The 17759-nt window shown below is 39.8% G+C and overlaps 1 pseudogene; it reads right to left on the bottom strand.

Moving 5' to 3' along the window:
- Positions 1 to 11202: 11202 nt before the first annotated feature.
- LOC116533281 lies at positions 11203 to 12038 on the bottom strand (annotated as a pseudogene).
- Between the last annotated feature and the right edge of the window lie 5721 nt (positions 12039 to 17759).

The following is a 17759-nucleotide window of genomic DNA, read 5'->3' as shown; positions in this document are numbered from 1 at the left end:
CTCTTTGTCTGAGATTTGTTGTTATCTTAATGAAGAGATTCTCATGAATCATGACTCTTTCTAAAGCTAAAAGTCCTCTGCCAAGTAAACACAAGTATTTATTGCAACAGTAAAATTTTCAAAGTGTTGGTTCTGACAAAGGCCACAAGAAAGGGTTATTTCACCTCAACCTCTCTCTACCATTTATTCAAGTATAGTGGGGATTGGAGAATCACATTTCAATATAGAAACTCACCTAGAAAAGTGTTTTCCAAGACTGTTCTCTCAAGATATTCCCAGAGCAAAGTATACCCATGGTTTTATTAGTTTCCTAGGGCAGCTGTGTAACAAATTACCACAAACTGGGTGACAAAACAACAGAAATGTATTCTCTCGCAGCTCTGGGGGCCAGAAGTCTGAAATCAAGTTATTGGCAGTGGTGGTTCTTTCTGAGGGCTCTAAGTGACAATATGTTTCATGCCTGTCCTCTTCTATCTACCAGTGATAGCCAGCAATCTTTGATACTCCTTTGCTTTGAGATATATCATTCCAATCTCTGCCTCCTTCTTCCCATGGCTGTCCTCTCTGTGTAGGTCTCTTCTTACAAAGACACCAGTCAGGTTGAATTAAGAACCTGTCCTACTCCATATGACCTTATCTTAACAAAACTACATCTATGGTGATGCCATTTCCAAATAAGATTACATTCTGAGGCACTTGGAGTTAGGCTTCGATACATATTTTTTTGGTGGGGGGGGATACAATTCAACACATATACTGGTCACATAAGGTTAAGAAATATTGCACACTATACAGTTCTCTTTGTAAATGTGTATTGGTTTTGAAGTAAATGAATTTGTTTGGTTTTCTTTTAACCTAGCATTTCCAAAGTGTGTGGACCCACACATTACTTTATTCACTTGATATCAGTTAACATCCTGAGACTCAATGTGCTGAGAGGCACACCATTTGAAATGTTCATCAGGATGACCTTCAGCATATCAGTGTATCAGATAGACTCCCTCACTTCCTAGCTGTTAATGAGAACCTCAGTGGCTGGCATGCTCAGTTAGTTGGTCAGTGATGGCAACACACTATGGTTGGAAACACAGTAAAACTCTTTCCATGATGCTGTATAACCAGCATCTGTGGATCTTTCTATAATTGACTCACTTAGCAATATGGCAAATTTGTCCCAAAAAAGAAGTGGGTGAGAACTTGTACTTAAATAAATGTAAAGCCTTATCCATTGCTGGGGAAAAGATAATTGGAAGAACCTAACCTGTGGCTATTAGTTAAGAAGCACTACGAAAAACTTTTTTTCTAGTTAGAAAAGTGTGTATGTATGTGTGTGTGTGTGTGTGTGTGTGTGTGTGTTCATAGAGAGCCAAATTTACACCTTCCTCATGTCTATGTATTCTAATTTCCTAGCACAGTGCTTGGGAGTCATCAATTCATTAAACATTTATTTTTAAATGTCCACTGTAATTAATCCAAAATATATTTATTGAATACTAAGTACTGGGGATGCAGCAATGACTGAGAAGAACAGAATCCCTGGTCTCAGGAAACTTTTATTCAAGTGCAGTAAACCAAAAAGTAAACAAGAATAAAAATAAATGAAATTTCACCAGCAATGATAAATACTATGAAAAAATGAAAAAATAAAATGAGTCAAGGTGATGTAATATAGAGAAACTAGGTGACTGCAGGGAGACTGATACTTTAGATAGAGTTAGCAGTTGAATAACTCAAAGTTTTCCAGAGAAGAGTCTGTGTGTGTGTGTGTGTGTGTGTGTGTGTGTGTGTGTGTGCGCGTGTGTGTGTGTATAAAATAAGGATTTGACTCATGGTGTAATGGAAACTGGAAAGTCCAAATTCTGCACAGCTGATGTCCCAGTTCAAATGTTGTCATATAGGAGAATTTTCTCACTTTCAGCCATTTGTCCTATTCAAGCCTTCAACTGATTGAATGAGGCCCACCCATACTAGGGAGAACAATCTGCTTTACTCGGTCTGTTGATTTAAATGGTAATCTCATCCAAAAACACCCTCATAGAAACACCCAGAATAATGTCTGACCAAATGTCTGGACACCCCATGGCCCAGTCAAGTTGACATATGAAATTAACCATCACAACAGTCATCTTTGAGCAAGTTAGATTTGTACTGAGCCCTGAGTTATGAAAAAAAAAAAAAAAGTCTGCCAGGAGAGATCTACAGGGGAAATAGGCACCTCTTACTTAGCAGTGTATGGTCTTTAATTCAGATGCATGCCTTATATAATGTGGGTAAACTGAGCACTAACTGAAACAGAAACTAAAGTTGGGGGAAGAAAGCCTCATCACAGCCCTGCCCTAGAATTTACCATAATGGAACTTCTTTATATGCACTCTTCTGAACACTTAAGGTTTCACAATCTGAGAGACACAAAGGAAATCCTAAATAGCGTCTCTGAAAAAGGACATGATACATTAACTCTAAGCTTTCAATGAACTTCTCATGCTCAAATGATGACTTTACAAACAACCTACTTTCAGGCACTGCTGTGCTTTCTCTCTTTTCCTTTACTTTCCCTCTTTAGTTTCTTTTCTTCTCACCCATTCAAGACATCCACTAACCACAAATCTACAAAGGAATCCTCCTAGAATGGTTAGGAAAGCAACATAGAGCATTCTCCCAAAACCTGCAAACCTGTTTTAAAATATGTCCCACATCTGGTGCAGCATAACTACACCTGTTTGGTTTGGCAATTCAGAAACTCCAAACAATGCTAAAGATTGTATTTTTCACTTACAAACTCATTAGACAAAAGACTGCTCACTGCCAAAAGCAGAAATGGATGATGCTATCAGTTTAAACAGACATACACAGGTTCACTCACATGAAGTTTTTGGTTTTACTCCCAATGGGAATATTTTTCTGTAGCTGACACTGAAGGAGAGGCTCTGGTCGAAGCAAGAATTTTCTGAAATCACCCATCTTTTCTGAAATGGTATATTTCATACATATTAAAGCTGTTGAACTCAGTAAGAGAAATGAGACCAGAGAAACTAGCCAATACTCATATTTCTGTAGGACCCAGGAGGGTGCATTCAAACCAGGGAAACTTATTGTATTACGATTCTCCAGAAAAACAAAACAAAGGAGGGTGTGTGTGTGTGTGTGTGTGTGTGTGTGTGTGTGTGTGTGTGTGATTTAGACCTTTAACTGATTGGATGAGACCCACTCACATTAGGGAAGGCAATCTACTTCCTCAGTCTACTGATTTCAATGATAGTTTCATCCAAAAATAACCTCACAGACACACCTAGAATAATGTTTGACCAAATACCTGGGCACTCTATGGCCCAGTCAAGTTGACACATAAAATTAACCATTACGCTTCCAAATAAAAGTATACCCTAAGCCAAACATTACAATTTTTTTTTTTTGATCAAGGTTATAGAGCCAAAGACTTGCCTTTTCTCATCCAAAAATTAATGCTCCACTCAGAATATTTTCAGGTTGAGGGTGTCAATGAGAAATACTAGACTTTTTATGCTATATTTTTTGTGTGCAATCTGAATTACACCTCATGAAACTTTTTGCAATTAAGATTTACTGAAGTTATTTAAAGCTACAGATTCTCTTTATATTGTCCCTGCCATTAAACAACTCATGAACTTCCTTCATGAAGGATCAAATTGTCTAGATATCCACTGGCCAGCTTCAGAATAAAGATAAAATCTCAAATCACCACAAGCTTTGATTCAATAGCAGTTTTGATTCAATAGCGTACCTTCTGTGAAAAACAGAAAACAGTTAAAGAAGCACAAATTACAAGATTTAGTGAAAATACTAACCCCCCAAAAAGGACAGATACAGTTGATCTCTTTCATGTATATTGAAATGTTTGAATATTGAGAAATAATTCTGAGATTGATGACTCTCAGTTACTATAAGGTTTTTAATCACTGTCAAAACAAAAAGAAAACAAAAAACTTCTCTATTAACCCTCAGCTATTTACCAATAGTTGCCTTTACCAGACTGAGATATTTTAGAAACATTCTATCAGTAAATATTAGGCCCAACAGGGTTTGAAGATTCTGCTTGAGTTTTTGAGTCAGGCAGGCCTCAATGATACTGAGTGTGATGATGTATGGGAGTAGAACACATTTCAGTAGGGGCTTTGTGTTTTGTTCTCACTGCCGGAATAACATAAATGTGTTCTTAGTGTGGGCCCCCTTTCCCAAGGAGACTCTTCAAGATTTTGTGCTTCATTACCGACATAGAGTTTGCTGGGTACTGCTTCCCTTTATAACTCACTTCTGTGCAGGACTACAAATAGGGCTAGGAAAGCAAGGAATGTTGTGAAGGATAGCTACAGAGCCCTAAGATGCTATGGGGGCCTCTGGGTCTGGGCCTTTGATTTGTAGGTAACAGGGAGTAGGTTGTCTCTGAAGTAAACCCAAGAATTATGACCCAAGAGCAGAGGTAGGACCAGACCCTGCAGCAAGATCAGTAGCAGCAAAAGTCAATGGGAATTGAGAAGACCAGGTCTTGCACCCATTTTCCAGAAACATTGGGAGTCTTTGTAATTCTTATATGGCCTTAGTGGAGGGGAGGGCCCCTAAACACATGATTGAAATTGAACTTCTTAACATTTTAGCAAGTGTAAAATAATACGTGTGTATTTTGTCAGCAGCTTTATTGAGGCAAAACTGATGTACTATAAACTGCATTTAAGATTCCTTAATAATAGCTAACAATGTTGACTATCCTTCCATGGTCTTACTGTAGTCAATATATCTCTTATGCTGAACTATCTATTGTATATTTTGCTCATTCTTTTTAAAAAAAGAATAGTGTAGTTTATTTATGGATGTGCCAACAGACACATAATTAATAGTATTTATATATATATTTAATATTTTATTACACTATTTTCCTCATTTTTAATTGGGTTTTTGTTCTCTAATGTTTGAGTTTTAAAGGTTTTTTAGGTAGTCTAGATGCAATTGTTTATATGCAATTGCTTCATCAGATATGTGATTTTCAAATATTTTCTCTCAGTTTATTACTTGTCTTTTTTCTTTTAATAATGTCTTTCTTTTTTTCTTTTTTTTTTTTTTTTGAGACAGAGTTTCGCTCTTGTTACCCAGGCTGGAGTGCAGTGGCGCGATCTCGGCTCACCGCAACCTCCGCCTCCTGGGTTCAGGCAATTCTCCTGCCTCAGCCTCCTGAGTAGCTGGGATTACAGGCACGCACCACCATGCCCAGCTAATTTTTTGTAGTTTTAGTAGAGACGGGGTTTCACCATGTTGACCAGGATGGTCTCGATCTCTTGACCTCATGATCCACCCGCCTCGGCCTCCCAAAGTGCTGGGATTACAGGCGTGAGCCACCGCGCCCGGCCAATAATGCCTTTCAAAGTGCAGTGCATGCCTGTGTTAAAGTACAGAAGCTCTTAGTTTTTTTGCAGTTCCATTTATAAATGTTGCTTTTATGGATCATGCTTTGGATGTTGAGTTTAAGAAATCTTTAATCCAAGTCAGAAAGAATTATTTGTTTCTTTCAAGAAGTTTTATAATTTTAGGTTTTATATTTAGGTTTGTGATTCATTTTGAGCTAATTTTTGTATCTGATACAAGCTATGAATCTATTCTTTTGTTTTGGGGGGTTTTTGAGAGTGCTTTTTTCTTTTTCTTTTTTCATACAGATATCCAGTTGCTCTGGCACCATTTGGAAAAGACATTCTTTCTTGAGTAAATTATCTTTGTATTTTGTTGAAAGTCAATTGACACATGTGTGGCTCTATTTCTGGACTTTCAACTATGTTCCATTTGTCTATATGTCCATCATGACAGTACTACCAAACCATCTTGATTACTACACCTTTATAATAAATCTTGGAGTAAAAGCAAGTAAGAGTGTTGAGAGCAGACATCCTTGCTTTGTTCCCAATCTTGAAGGGAAATAATTCAGTTTGTCACTGTTAACTACAATGTTAGCTGTAGTGTTTTTGTAGGTACTCTTTAGTAAGATGAGTAGGTTCCCCTTTACGCCTTTCCCTGAGAGTTTTTGTTATGAATGGATGCTGATTTTTCTTTAAATTGCTTTTTCTGTGCTATTCTTTCACCATTGAATTTACTCCAATGGAACCAAAGTGGAATCAATAGCAAAAAGCTAATAGAAAAATCTCCAAACACTTGGAAACTAAGCAACACACTTCTAAATAATCTATAGGTCAAAGAGAAAGCCTCAAGGAAGTCAAAACGTAAACTGAACTGAATGAAAGTAAATACAACATATTAAAACTTGTGGGAAGAAGCTAAATCACTACTGAGAGTGAAACTCATGGTTCCAAATGCTTACATTAGAAAAAAATCTCAAATCAAAATCTAAGTATTCACCAAAAAGAAGATCAAAGTGTTTTGAGAGCCTCCAAGTAAATTGGGGTTTTAGTACCAGAGTGGCTGGCAACCTTGCCCTAATGGAAATTGAAGGGGAGCTGCGTTTGAGTGTTTAGAGTGTGCCTTTCATGAATACTTCTTTTTTTTTCCTTTTCTTTTTTTTTTTTTAAACCAGGCAAATGGCATAAAACCTACTTGTTTGACCAGGGTATCTCTTACACAGGATCCTTGTTTATAGTTGTAGATGCCTTCATGGTTCTCTTCTTTATATCTGCCTGATCTTTGCTCTGGCACTGTGAGCCCATCTTGTGCTCTCCCTGGCATTTGGGGAAAACTCAACTTGTGGCAGCCCTTACTTAGTTCTTCAGATGGAAGGTGCCAATGTATTGTACTACCACAATAGTGAACAAGTTCAAAGATTTTCTATTTACACCTTTTGGGTAAGGAGGCTTTAATGAGTTGCGAGGGCAGTCCTCTGTCCTGGGTCATGTGAAGCAGGAATTCAGAGTCAGGTAGGGAGGGAAGAGCACAGAGCAACTGGCAGTACATGTAATGGATTAGGGTGTGGGTCACTTTAAGTTCCCAGGCAAGAGCTTGAATGGTTTGTCCAAAAGAAGTGGAAAGAAAGTGGGGAGAGATCCCTCTAAATTCTTATCTCTGGCCACCAGCTTGAGCCATCTGGATGTGGTACAGATCTGGAAACTATGTCACAGGTGACTTTCAAGTTTATGAAAGTAAAATTCTCAAAGTCAAGAGTGACTGAGCCCTGCTTCTGGCTTGAGAAAGTTAAACTTGTATTCAAAATGAATGCTGAAGCAATATAAAATTAAAATTTATTACACAAAGGAACCCAAAGAAAGAAAATTTTTTAAAAAGAACAGAAGTCAATAAAATTGGAAACAGAAAAGCAACAGAGAAAAGTCAGTGAAACAAAAGGTGGTTCTTGTCCCACTCTGCTGGTATTGACTAAAAAGAAACAAACAAAAAAAGGTGGTTCTTTGCAAAGGACAGTAGGATTGTCAAGCCTCTAGCAAGATTTACAAATGCTAAAAAAGAAAAGACACAGATTACCAATATCAGGAATGAAACAGGGATGTCACTATAGACACTGCAGACACCAAAAGGATAATAAGAAATTATTACAAACATTTGAATAGCCCTGTATCTACTAAAGAAACTATAATTGTAATATAAAATTTCCAAAGAAGAAATCTCCTGGCCCAGATTGTTTCACTGAAGAATTTTATCAAATGGTTAAGGAAGAATTAACACCAATTCTAAACAATCTTTTCCATAAAACAGCAAAAGAGGGAACATATCCCAATTCCTTTTATAAAGCTATTATTACTCTAATACCAAAACCCTACAAAGACCATTCAAAAAAGAAAACTACAGACCAATATTCCTCATGAATTTAGATACAAAATCATTTAAAATATTAAAAATATAATTTAGTAATACATAAAATGAATTCTAAACAATGGTTAAGTGACATTTATCCCAGGGATGCACTACTTAAATATTTCAAAAAGCAGCCAATGTAATCCACACAGCAATAAAATACAGGCAAAATTACACGTGGATTACACTTTCCTCACTGACCAAAAGTACAACTAAATTACAAACACATAAATGTTTTTCCACCAGACCTTCTCTGAGCATCACTCTTCATTTACAAAAATCATCAATTTATCAATCCATGCCATCACGATCACTACTCCATTACGGAGCTCCACCTACCTTGACAATATCTCTGACCCAGACCAGTATCATGAAGCATTTATTCTATGTTGTCTTCCAGTAGTTTTATAGTTTTAGGTCATATATTTAAGTCTTAATCCATTTTGAGTTGATTTTTTTTTATAAGGTGAGGGTGTTCTAGTTTCATTCTCCTGCATATGTATACTCAGTTTTCCCAGCACAACTTATTGAATACACCATTTCCCCAGTGTATGTTCTTGGTGTCTTTGTTGAAAATCAGTTGGCTGTGTGTGGCTTTATTTCTGTATTCTCTATTGTGTTCCATTGGTCTGTATGTCTGTTTTTATGCCACTACCATGCTGTTTAGGTTACATAGCTTTGTTGTATATTTTGAAGTCAGATAGTGATGCCTTCAGGTTTGTTCTTTTTGCCCAAGATTACTTTAGCTATTCGGGGTCTTCTGTGGTTCTATAAAGAATTTTAGGATTCTGTTTCTGTGAAGAATGCCATCGGTATTTTGAAAGGGTTTCTATCAAATCTGTAGATTGCCTTGGGTAGTGTGGAAATTTTAACAGTATTCATTCTTCTAATCCATGAAAGTAGAATATCTTTCCATTTCTTTGTGTCCTCAACTTTGTTCACCAATGTTTTATAATTTTAATTGTAGTGATCTTTCATCTCCTTGGTTAAATTTATTCATAGGTGTTTTATTATTTTCATATGCATTGTAAACAGAATTGCTTGTCTGAATTTTTTCCCGGATAGTTTGCTATTAGCATATAGAAACACTATTGAATTTTGTGAGCTGATTTTGTATCCTGCAACTTTACTGAATTTTTTAGTTCTAACAGGGGTGTGTGTGTGTGTGTGTGTGTGTGTGTGTGTGTAGTCTTTAGGGTTTTCTATACATAAGATCATGTAATCAGCAGGAGGAGAAATTTGACTTCCTCCTTTCCAATTTAGATTCCCTTTATTTCTTTCTTTTATTTAAACTAGCTGCTTTGCCTAGGACTTTCAAAATTACGTTAAATAAAAATGTTGAAAGTGGGCATCCTTATCTTCTTCCAGATCTTAGAGGAAAAGATCTGGAACCTTTCCCATTTCATTCTGTTAGCTGTGAGTTTGTTATATATAGCCTTTATTGTGTTGAAAAAGTGTGTTTCTTTTATGCCCCATTTGTTGAGTTTTTAATAATGAAGGAATGTTTTCTCAAATGATTTTTCTGTGCTTACTGAAATGATCATATGGGTTTTGTCTTTGATTCTGTTAATGGGATAAATAATATTTATTGATTTGCTTATGTTGAAACTATTGAAACATCCTTGTATCCCTGGGATGAATCCCACTTGATCATTGTGAATGAGCTTTTTAATGAGCTACTGAATTTGTATGTTGGTATTTTGTTGATAAATTTTTCATCTATATTCATCAGAAATGTTGACCTACAGTTCCCCCACAGCAGAATTACTTTTACTGTACAAAGAAGAAAGAACGTTCGGAAAGAACCAGAAATGGCATGAGTGTCTAACAGCAGTGAGGGTAGTGAACACAGGACCGTCTAGATCCTCAAAGCCTGTGTGGTTTGTTCATAATCCCAAACAAGGGCCCTGTTGGCAGCAAGAGGACAGGTAGGGCCAGGACAGGGAAGCTGGATCAGGAAGCCAGGGTCTTTGGGGGACGTGGCAGGGCTGCCTGGCCGAAGTTCCCTTACTTACCTAGCAGCTCACAGAGGCCCCGCCCCTTATCTCTGGGAACCGGCCATGGGGCTTCAAGTCCACTGGTGCCTGGTGGCACCCTCCGTGGGGCCACCTTGGGAAGCATGTGCCATGGAGTCCCTGCTGTGGGGGGGGGTCTTGGCCCTGGGAGGGCTCCTTCTGCCTGCTGGCCATGCTGTGCCGTGCGGCCTGAGGCTAGGAGGTAGAGGTGAGCACAAGTGCTGCGGGCTGCGGCTGCTGGGTGCAGATGTGAGTAGAAGCACTGGACAGAGGAGCGGCCAATAGCTTCAGAAGGAGAGAGGTGGCCTGCCTTGCGTACCTGGGGCTCAGCACGAGTGCCGAGCTGCTGGGGCTTTGAGGAGGGGCCTAGCCTCCCGAGGCCCTAACGTGGACATGGACAAGGCAGTTGCCTCCCTAAGAAGCAGGAGCAGGTCAGGATGGTCCCGATGCTGTGCGACCTCACAGGAGGGCAGCAGCTGTGGGGACACCAGGACCAGCGACAGAAGCTGCTGAGAACAGGAGTCTGCACGCAGGTGTGGGGGTTCAGATGCCGCCGGAGGCAGGTGAGCTGCGGCCCGTCAAGTATTCGTAAGACTACAGATAGCTCTGCCCTCTTCAGGGTGGGAGAGATGCTGTTCTTAGTTCTGAGTGATAAACGTCCCTGAAGGTGTCACATCACAGCAGGTTCTCAGCCCCATGTCGGGAGGAATTTGGGGAGCAACAAGTGTGGGCTCGCAGGCGCACCTCACTTCTCCCCTCTCCTGAGTGTTGCTTGGGCTCTGTCCACAGGGCCACACCCTCCAACCATTGCCAGCACGGTGACCACTGAGGTCAGAGCGGCCCATGGGAACCAGGGCAGAGGTCACCTGAGCTTCCAGAGGAAGCACCGGCCCCGTCTGCTCCCCTGGCCTCTGAGCAGCCCCGCCATTCGCGCGCGTGGATTCACGGGACAACTCCTTCCCATCGCTGCCACAAATCCCCTCCCGAGGCGTCTCAAGTGCGTCCACCTGGCTGGTGTGGCCATAAAGTCACCAGTCTACCACGGGGCCACACCCAGGCTTCCCTGAAGGCCTCTTAAAAATTGAGAAAAAGGGTGAAGTGTTCTCTATATAAATAAGAAAGGCGAGCCAGCCTACCTGCCAGCGGTGCCCAGGCAGCTGGGGAAGCCCGGCTTGCTGCAAACCAAGATTCTCGGAAGCACCAGCAGCGCAGGCGCGCACCCTCCTTCCGCCTGCCGCGCGTGCTCCGTGTATGCTCCTCCCCGCATCCGGCTCAGGTGTGAGGAAAGCCCAGCGCTTCCGAGGCAGCTGTGTGGCCAGTCTTCCATGCAGACGGCGCTGGCCCTTCCTCTGGCCGGGAGCGTCCACCTCAAGCCCCTCCAGCATCTGCACCGCGGCCCCACCCGTCTTTGCTAGGAGATACTACAGTTGCTCCGTGAGCAGTTGAGGGGAGGGGAGGGACTCTGGGGCTGGCGGATGGACTTGGACCTCTTAAGGCTATTGCCCTTGCTGCCACCGCCCCGTCCCCGCTGGCCAGGGAGTAGGAGCGGCCGAGCATCATGACCGCGTTCATGCCGTTGGCCATAGAGAAGGACTTGAGGTGGCTTGATGGTGACGGGCAGTGGAAGCTTGTTGATGAGGTGCGCCGGGGTGCAGGAGACGATGGCCCGGCAGCAGAGGCCCTGCAGGCTGAACACTCAGTTGGGCCTCCAGATCTTCTCCATGTCGTGCCGCCTGAGTGCGATGAGGGACAGCTCCGTGAAGGACTCGATGACGTTGAAGTTGCACAGGGTGCTGACCTCGGAAAAAGGTCATGCAGTTCTTCTCTGCGTATGCGCCGGCCTGCTCCGTTAGGACTCCGCCGCTTGAAGGGCAGGTGCAGCCGGTTTCCAACCAAGATCCGGGGACTCCGGGCGCATGCTCGTTGATCTCCTTGATCCAGCAGTCGATGCTGTCAAAAGTCCAGCGGTTGGTGACGTCATACATCAGAAGGATCCCCTGAGCGCCCCTGGAGTAGGACCTCAAGATGGTGCAAAACCAGCCCTGGCCGGACGTGTCCCAGAGCTCCAGCTTCACGCGCTGGCCGTCCAGCAGGATGGTGGTGGTCTTGTAGTCGATCCTGTTGCTGTAGGCATACGGGGACTCGGCCGCGCAGTCCTGCAAGCTCTCCAGGATCTCGCCCTTGCCCACCAGCAGGAACTTGAGAAGGTAAGTCGTAGCTCTTCACCAGGCTGCCCTGCGAGCCCATGGCCCGGGGCCGCCGCCTGAGGAAGCACCGCCAGAGGAGGCAGCGGCTTGAGGGAGGCTGCGTCCCACACCTGCGCTAGCTGCGTTAGTCCATGGGCGGCCGAGTGGGCGCGCCCGGAGCCCCCTGGCCCCGCGCCAGCCCCTGCCTGTCCGCCCGCCGCCCGGGCTCACCTTAGCCTCCGACCTATAGTTTTTTGCTGTTGTTGGGTTCTTATCGGGTTTTGGTATCATGATAATGCTAGCATATAGAATGGGTTTGGAAGAATTCTCTCTTAATTTTTTCTATTAGTTTGCACAGGATTGGTACTAGTTCTTTAAATGCTTGGTAGAATTCAGTAGTGAAGCCATCAGGACTTGAGCTTTTCTCTGACGGGAGACTTTATTAGCCATCCAATCTTGTTACTAGTTAATGGTCTGTTCAGATTTTCCTATTCTTTATGATTTAATTGTGGCAGGTTGTGTATGTCCAGAAGTTTATTCATTTCTATGTTTTCCAATATGTTGCTGTCTAGTTGTTTATAAGTCTTTTACGATCCTTTGTATTTCAGTGATAACAGTTGTAATGTCTGCTTTTAAGTTTCTTATTTTATTTATTTGAATATTTTCTTTTTAAAGTTAGTTTAAAAGTTTGTTGATTTTGTGTATCTTTTTTAAAAAACAACTTTTCATTTGTTAATTTAGTTTAACTAAAAGTTTGTTGATTTTGTATATCGTTTTTAAAAAGCAACGTTTCGCCTGGCGACAGAGAAAGACTCCGTCTCAAAAAAAAAAAAAAAAAAAAAAAGCAACTTTTCATTTTGTTAATTTTCTGCATTTTTAGTCTGTTTCATTTATTTCTGCTCTGTTCTTTATTATTAATTCTTTACTTCTACAAACTAATTAATTCTTTATTATTTCTTTCCTTCTACTAATTTAGGGGTCGGTTGTATTTTGCTTTTCTAGATCCTGAGGTGCTTCATTAGGCTGTTTATCTGAATCTTTTTACTTTTTTGATATAGGCATTTATTGCTATGAAATTCTCTTTCGTGTACTTTTGCGGAATCCCATAGATTTTGGTATGTTGTGTTTGCATTTTCATGTATTTCCAGAAATTTTTGATATCCTCCTTAATTTCTTTATTGACCTATTGGTCACTCAGGAATATGTTTTTTAATTTATTTGTATTTATGCAGTTTCAGAAGTTCCTCTTGTTACTGATTTTTAGTTTTATCCTATTGTGGTCAGAAAGAATGCCCAATATTATTTACATTAAAAAAGCATGTTGAGACTTATTTTGTGGCCTAATATATGATCTATCCTGGAGAAAGTTCCATGTGCTGATGAGAAGAATTGTAGCTGTTGGGTGGAATGTTCTCTAAATGTCTGTTAGTTTCATTTGATTTAGAATGTAGTTTAAATCTGATGTTTCTTTGTTGGTTTTCTGTCAGGATGATCTGTTAATTGCTAAAAGTGGGGTGTTGAAATTCTCTACTATTACTGTATCTCTCTTTATATCTAGTAATATTCACTTTATATATTTGGATGCTCTGGTTTTGGGTGCGTTTATATTTACAATTATATCCTCTTGCTAAATTGACCTCTTTATCATTATATAATAACTATCTTTGTCTCTTTTTACTGTTTTTGATTTAAAGTCTATTTTATCTGATATACATATAGCTAGTCCTGTTCTGTTTTGGTTTCCATTTGCATGTTATATCATTTTCTCTTTCTTTAAGTCTATGTGTGTTTTTGCAGGTTAGCCAAATCTCTTATAGACAGCATATAGTTGGGTGTTTTTTAATTTTAAATTCACCCACTCTATATATTCTAATTGAATAGTTTAATCCATTTTCATTCAAGGATATTAGCTTCTGCCATTTTGTTAGTTGTTTTCTGGTTATTTGGTAGACATTTTTTCTCCTTTTCCTTTTTCACCCTCTCTTGTTTACTTTTGTGATTTTGTGGATTTTTGTAGTCATAAACTGTGATTCCTTTCTCATTTGTGTATCTGCTGCAATTTTTTTCATGATTTCTCTGAGGCTTACACTGATAAATATTATAGTAATAGATGACTATTTTAAGCTAATAACAACTTAATTTTGGTTGCATGTAAATATTCTAGACTTTTACTCTCCTGGACACACTGGTAATTTTTTTTGCTTTAATTTACATCTTTTTATATTGTGTAATCCTTAACAATTAATTTTAACTATGGTTATTGTAGACCATTTTGACTTTTACCTTCATACTAGATATGTGAAAGATTATATTCCACCATTATAGTAATAGCATATTCTGAATTTGATTCTGAGTTTACCTCTACCAGTGAGTTTTACATTTTTGTGTGGTTTCATATAAGAAATTAACATCTTTTTGTTTCTAAGTGAAGCACTCCTTGTAGGGCTATCATAGTGGTGATGAATTCTCTCAGCTTTGGCTTGTCTGGGAAAAACTTTTTTCCTCTTTCATTTCAAAATGATAGCTTTTCTGGGAATAGTATTCTAGGATGGAAGTTGTTTTCCTTCAGCACTTTTAATGTATTATTTCATTCATTCTTTCTTGGCCTGCAAGGTTTCTGCTGAGAAACCTGCTAATAATCCAATGGGAATTCCCTTGCCTGTGAGTTGACACTTTCTTTTGATGCTTCGAAAACTCTCGTTGTGTTTGATTCTGACAGCTGATTATAATATGCTTCAGAGGGAACCTATTTGGGTTGAATATAATTGGGATCTTTTTAGTTCATAGATCTGGATATCCGTATTTCTCTAAAGACATGGGACATTTCCAGCTATTATTTTTTAAATAAGCTTCCTGTGCCTTTCTCTATCTCTTTGCTTTGTGAAAATTTCATAATGTAAATTTTTGTTTGCTTAATAGTTTCTCATAGGTCTTGTAGGCTGTCTTTGTCATATTTCATTCTCTTTTCTTTTTATTCCACTGACTTATTTCAAAAAGCTGGTTTTAAGTTAAAAATTCTTTGTTCTGCTTGATCTAGTCTGCTTAAGCTTCCAACTGTATTTTTAATTTTTTTGTTGAGGTCCTAAGTCCCAAGATTTCTGTTTTTTAAAGTGATATTTATCTCTGTTAAATGTCTCATTCAGATAATAAATTGTTTTTCTGATATGTTGAATTGTCTATATCCTTTTGTATCTTGCTGAGTTTTTTTAAGTTCACTATTTTGAATTCCTTTAAAGGCAATTCGGGTTCAGTTACTGGAGAGTTACTATATTACTTTGATGAAATCATGTATCATTGTTTCTTCATGTTTCTTATATCCCTGCATGATAATACCTGTGTATCTGGTGGAACAATCACCTCTCCAATTTTATACGGTAGCTTTCATAGAGAAAATGTTTTGCTTGTAGCCTTGTCCTAGGGTGTTGGTTGGGTAGGGTGCATTGCCTTTGGTTCCCAATGTACAAGTAGTGTAGGCTCTGTGCAGTTTCTTTTGCAGTATTAAATGTCAATGATGCCTGTGAGTGCCTCAGTGACCTAGGCTGGAGGAGTTTGTGCAGCTGCTTTTCTGAGTCAAGCCTGACTTCTCCATTGGCATTAGGGATGCTGGCTATTCTTTGTGCTGAGAGTATGCAGTGGATGCTCTGCTGGGTCAGGAGTGGGCTCCCCACTGGGGACAGGAGTGCCAGGCGATTCCACATGTCAGGGGTACATGGGAGCTGCTTTGCTGGATTGGGCAAAAGTCTCCATACTGGGCAGAACTATTAGTTTTCTGGGGAGCAGGACATTACATGAGCTTGGGTGCCAGAATTATAGCTGTTCAGCTGGACTTAGGCTCTGAGGAGCTGGGTTTGGGGTATTGCAAGCATTAGGATGGGGAAGATGGAGTACCTCCTAGGTAGATTATTACCAGTGTGTATGAAGCTGTAGCTACTCAGCTGGGGAATAGTGTTACCATGTATGTGTGCCATGTAGTGGCAAAAGAGCCTCAGAGATGGAAAGGTGTTAATAGCTACTGGCCCCTAGAGCAGAAGCTGCTTTAGAAATGGCTTTGGTTTCACAGTGTGGCTTGGATCATGGGAGAGAGGAGAAGGGGAACAACATGAACAATTTTTAGAGTAATGCATCCATGTGAACTCCAGATGGCTTACTAGGCTGGTCTCAGGGCCTACAAGGACTGCAGGGTTTTTGAGCAGCAAAGGTTGTTAGGTGTCTGCAGCTTTAATGGGGACAGTTGTAAGTCTCCTGCTTACCCCTTTCCCACAGGGAGATCTCTCCTGGTTCCAAGCTGATCCCAACTAGGAAGACAGAGTGGCAAAGGCAGAGTGGGTTTTTTCCCCTTTTAGTGTGGGCATCCTGAGTCTCTGCTCCCTAGAGTGTCTGCCACTCCCGTTGCACTCCAACCCTCTCCTTTAGATACTGTAGTCAATGTGGTTGTTTATTAATTGTTTTGATCCTTTTCGTGTAGGGGGATGAATGTTAGGCACCTTTAGTAGGCCATCTTGTTGACATCACTCCAGAATATTCTGTATCCCTTATAAGACTAATAAGATATAAAGGTTTGATTCATGAGCACCCAAAAATCTATAAACATTATGAATTAATCAATCAAAATTTCAATCATAAAAGGTGTTTTCATTGATAAGAATAAAAAATTTTCCTTCGGCAAATGAGGTATGGTATAAACTTACCTCACCCAGGTTCTGTTCAGAAGTCTAAGAATTTGAATACTTTGTTTAGTCTTTCATTTTCTTCACATTCTTTTTGGGAAACATTCCCTGAACTATAATTTTTAAAAAGTGAGATGTGGGCTGGTCTTTTTAGACTACAGTACTTAAGATTTCCTCTATTTTGTTGATTTTGAAAATCTTAACTCGAAAAATGTATAGCTGTTCTCTCCTAATGAGAGTGTCTCTTGTCACTTAATGGTTGTGTGGCATTGAGCAGTTTAGCTGGCCAAGCCTTAGTTTTGTGATCCATAAAATGAGAATATTACCTTTGTGGATACGATGTTTCAGGAAATTAAATGATATGATGTAAGTAAAGTGCTTAGCATGGCTTATAACCAAAGTAAAACCTCATTTATCCTTATTGAACAAACTCTCCTGATTTGTCAGATGAAGCCATGTTGTTTCTTCCCTTTTTAAAACATACTAGTAGGTGCCCAGGACATGCTGAATGCTTATGACTAGAAGCTGCTCAAGATGGTGTGGTCAAAGACCAACAGCATTGGCATCACCTCCATGATCACCTGGTGTTAGCACCCCAACCTCAGACCTGCTAAATAGGAGTCTGCATTTTAAGAATCTCCAGATGATTCATAATCACTAAAGTTTAAGACTCACTATTATAAGTATACCTGCATAACAAGTACTTCTTCCAAAATCATTTGATACTAATTACTTTTGCTTTTGTAATTACATAATTTAACTAAATATCACATGAAGCTAATAAGAGTGTGAAAAGACAGTTTTTTTTTCTGAGAAAATTAAATTCTTTGGAACAACAATGATGAGTGAGTTACAAAAATTGTTGTTGAATTAAGGATGGATGAGACAACTGTAAAGATTGGAAAATGCTAAAAATATATGCGGATTTTACTCTTTAAGTTCTTCTCTTGCATGTTTTGCTTATAGACTTTACATTGAAGAAATTTAATAACATTTACTCATTGTCTGGTGCCACCCTGAAAAGAGCGTACACTCAGCTTAAAAAATGAAGGAGATCTGAAGGAGTTAATCACCCTCAGTTTTCAGCTAATCACACACCTGGATAGCCAGTACTT

This window comes from Sapajus apella, unplaced genomic scaffold (assembly GCF_009761245.1).
Source record: "Sapajus apella isolate SASKATOON/1434 unplaced genomic scaffold, GSC_monkey_1.0 scaffold81, whole genome shotgun sequence".
NCBI lineage: Eukaryota > Metazoa > Chordata > Mammalia > Primates > Cebidae > Sapajus > Sapajus apella.
Note: the sequence above shows the minus strand (reverse complement) of the source record. Positions and strands in the feature narration are given on the sequence as shown.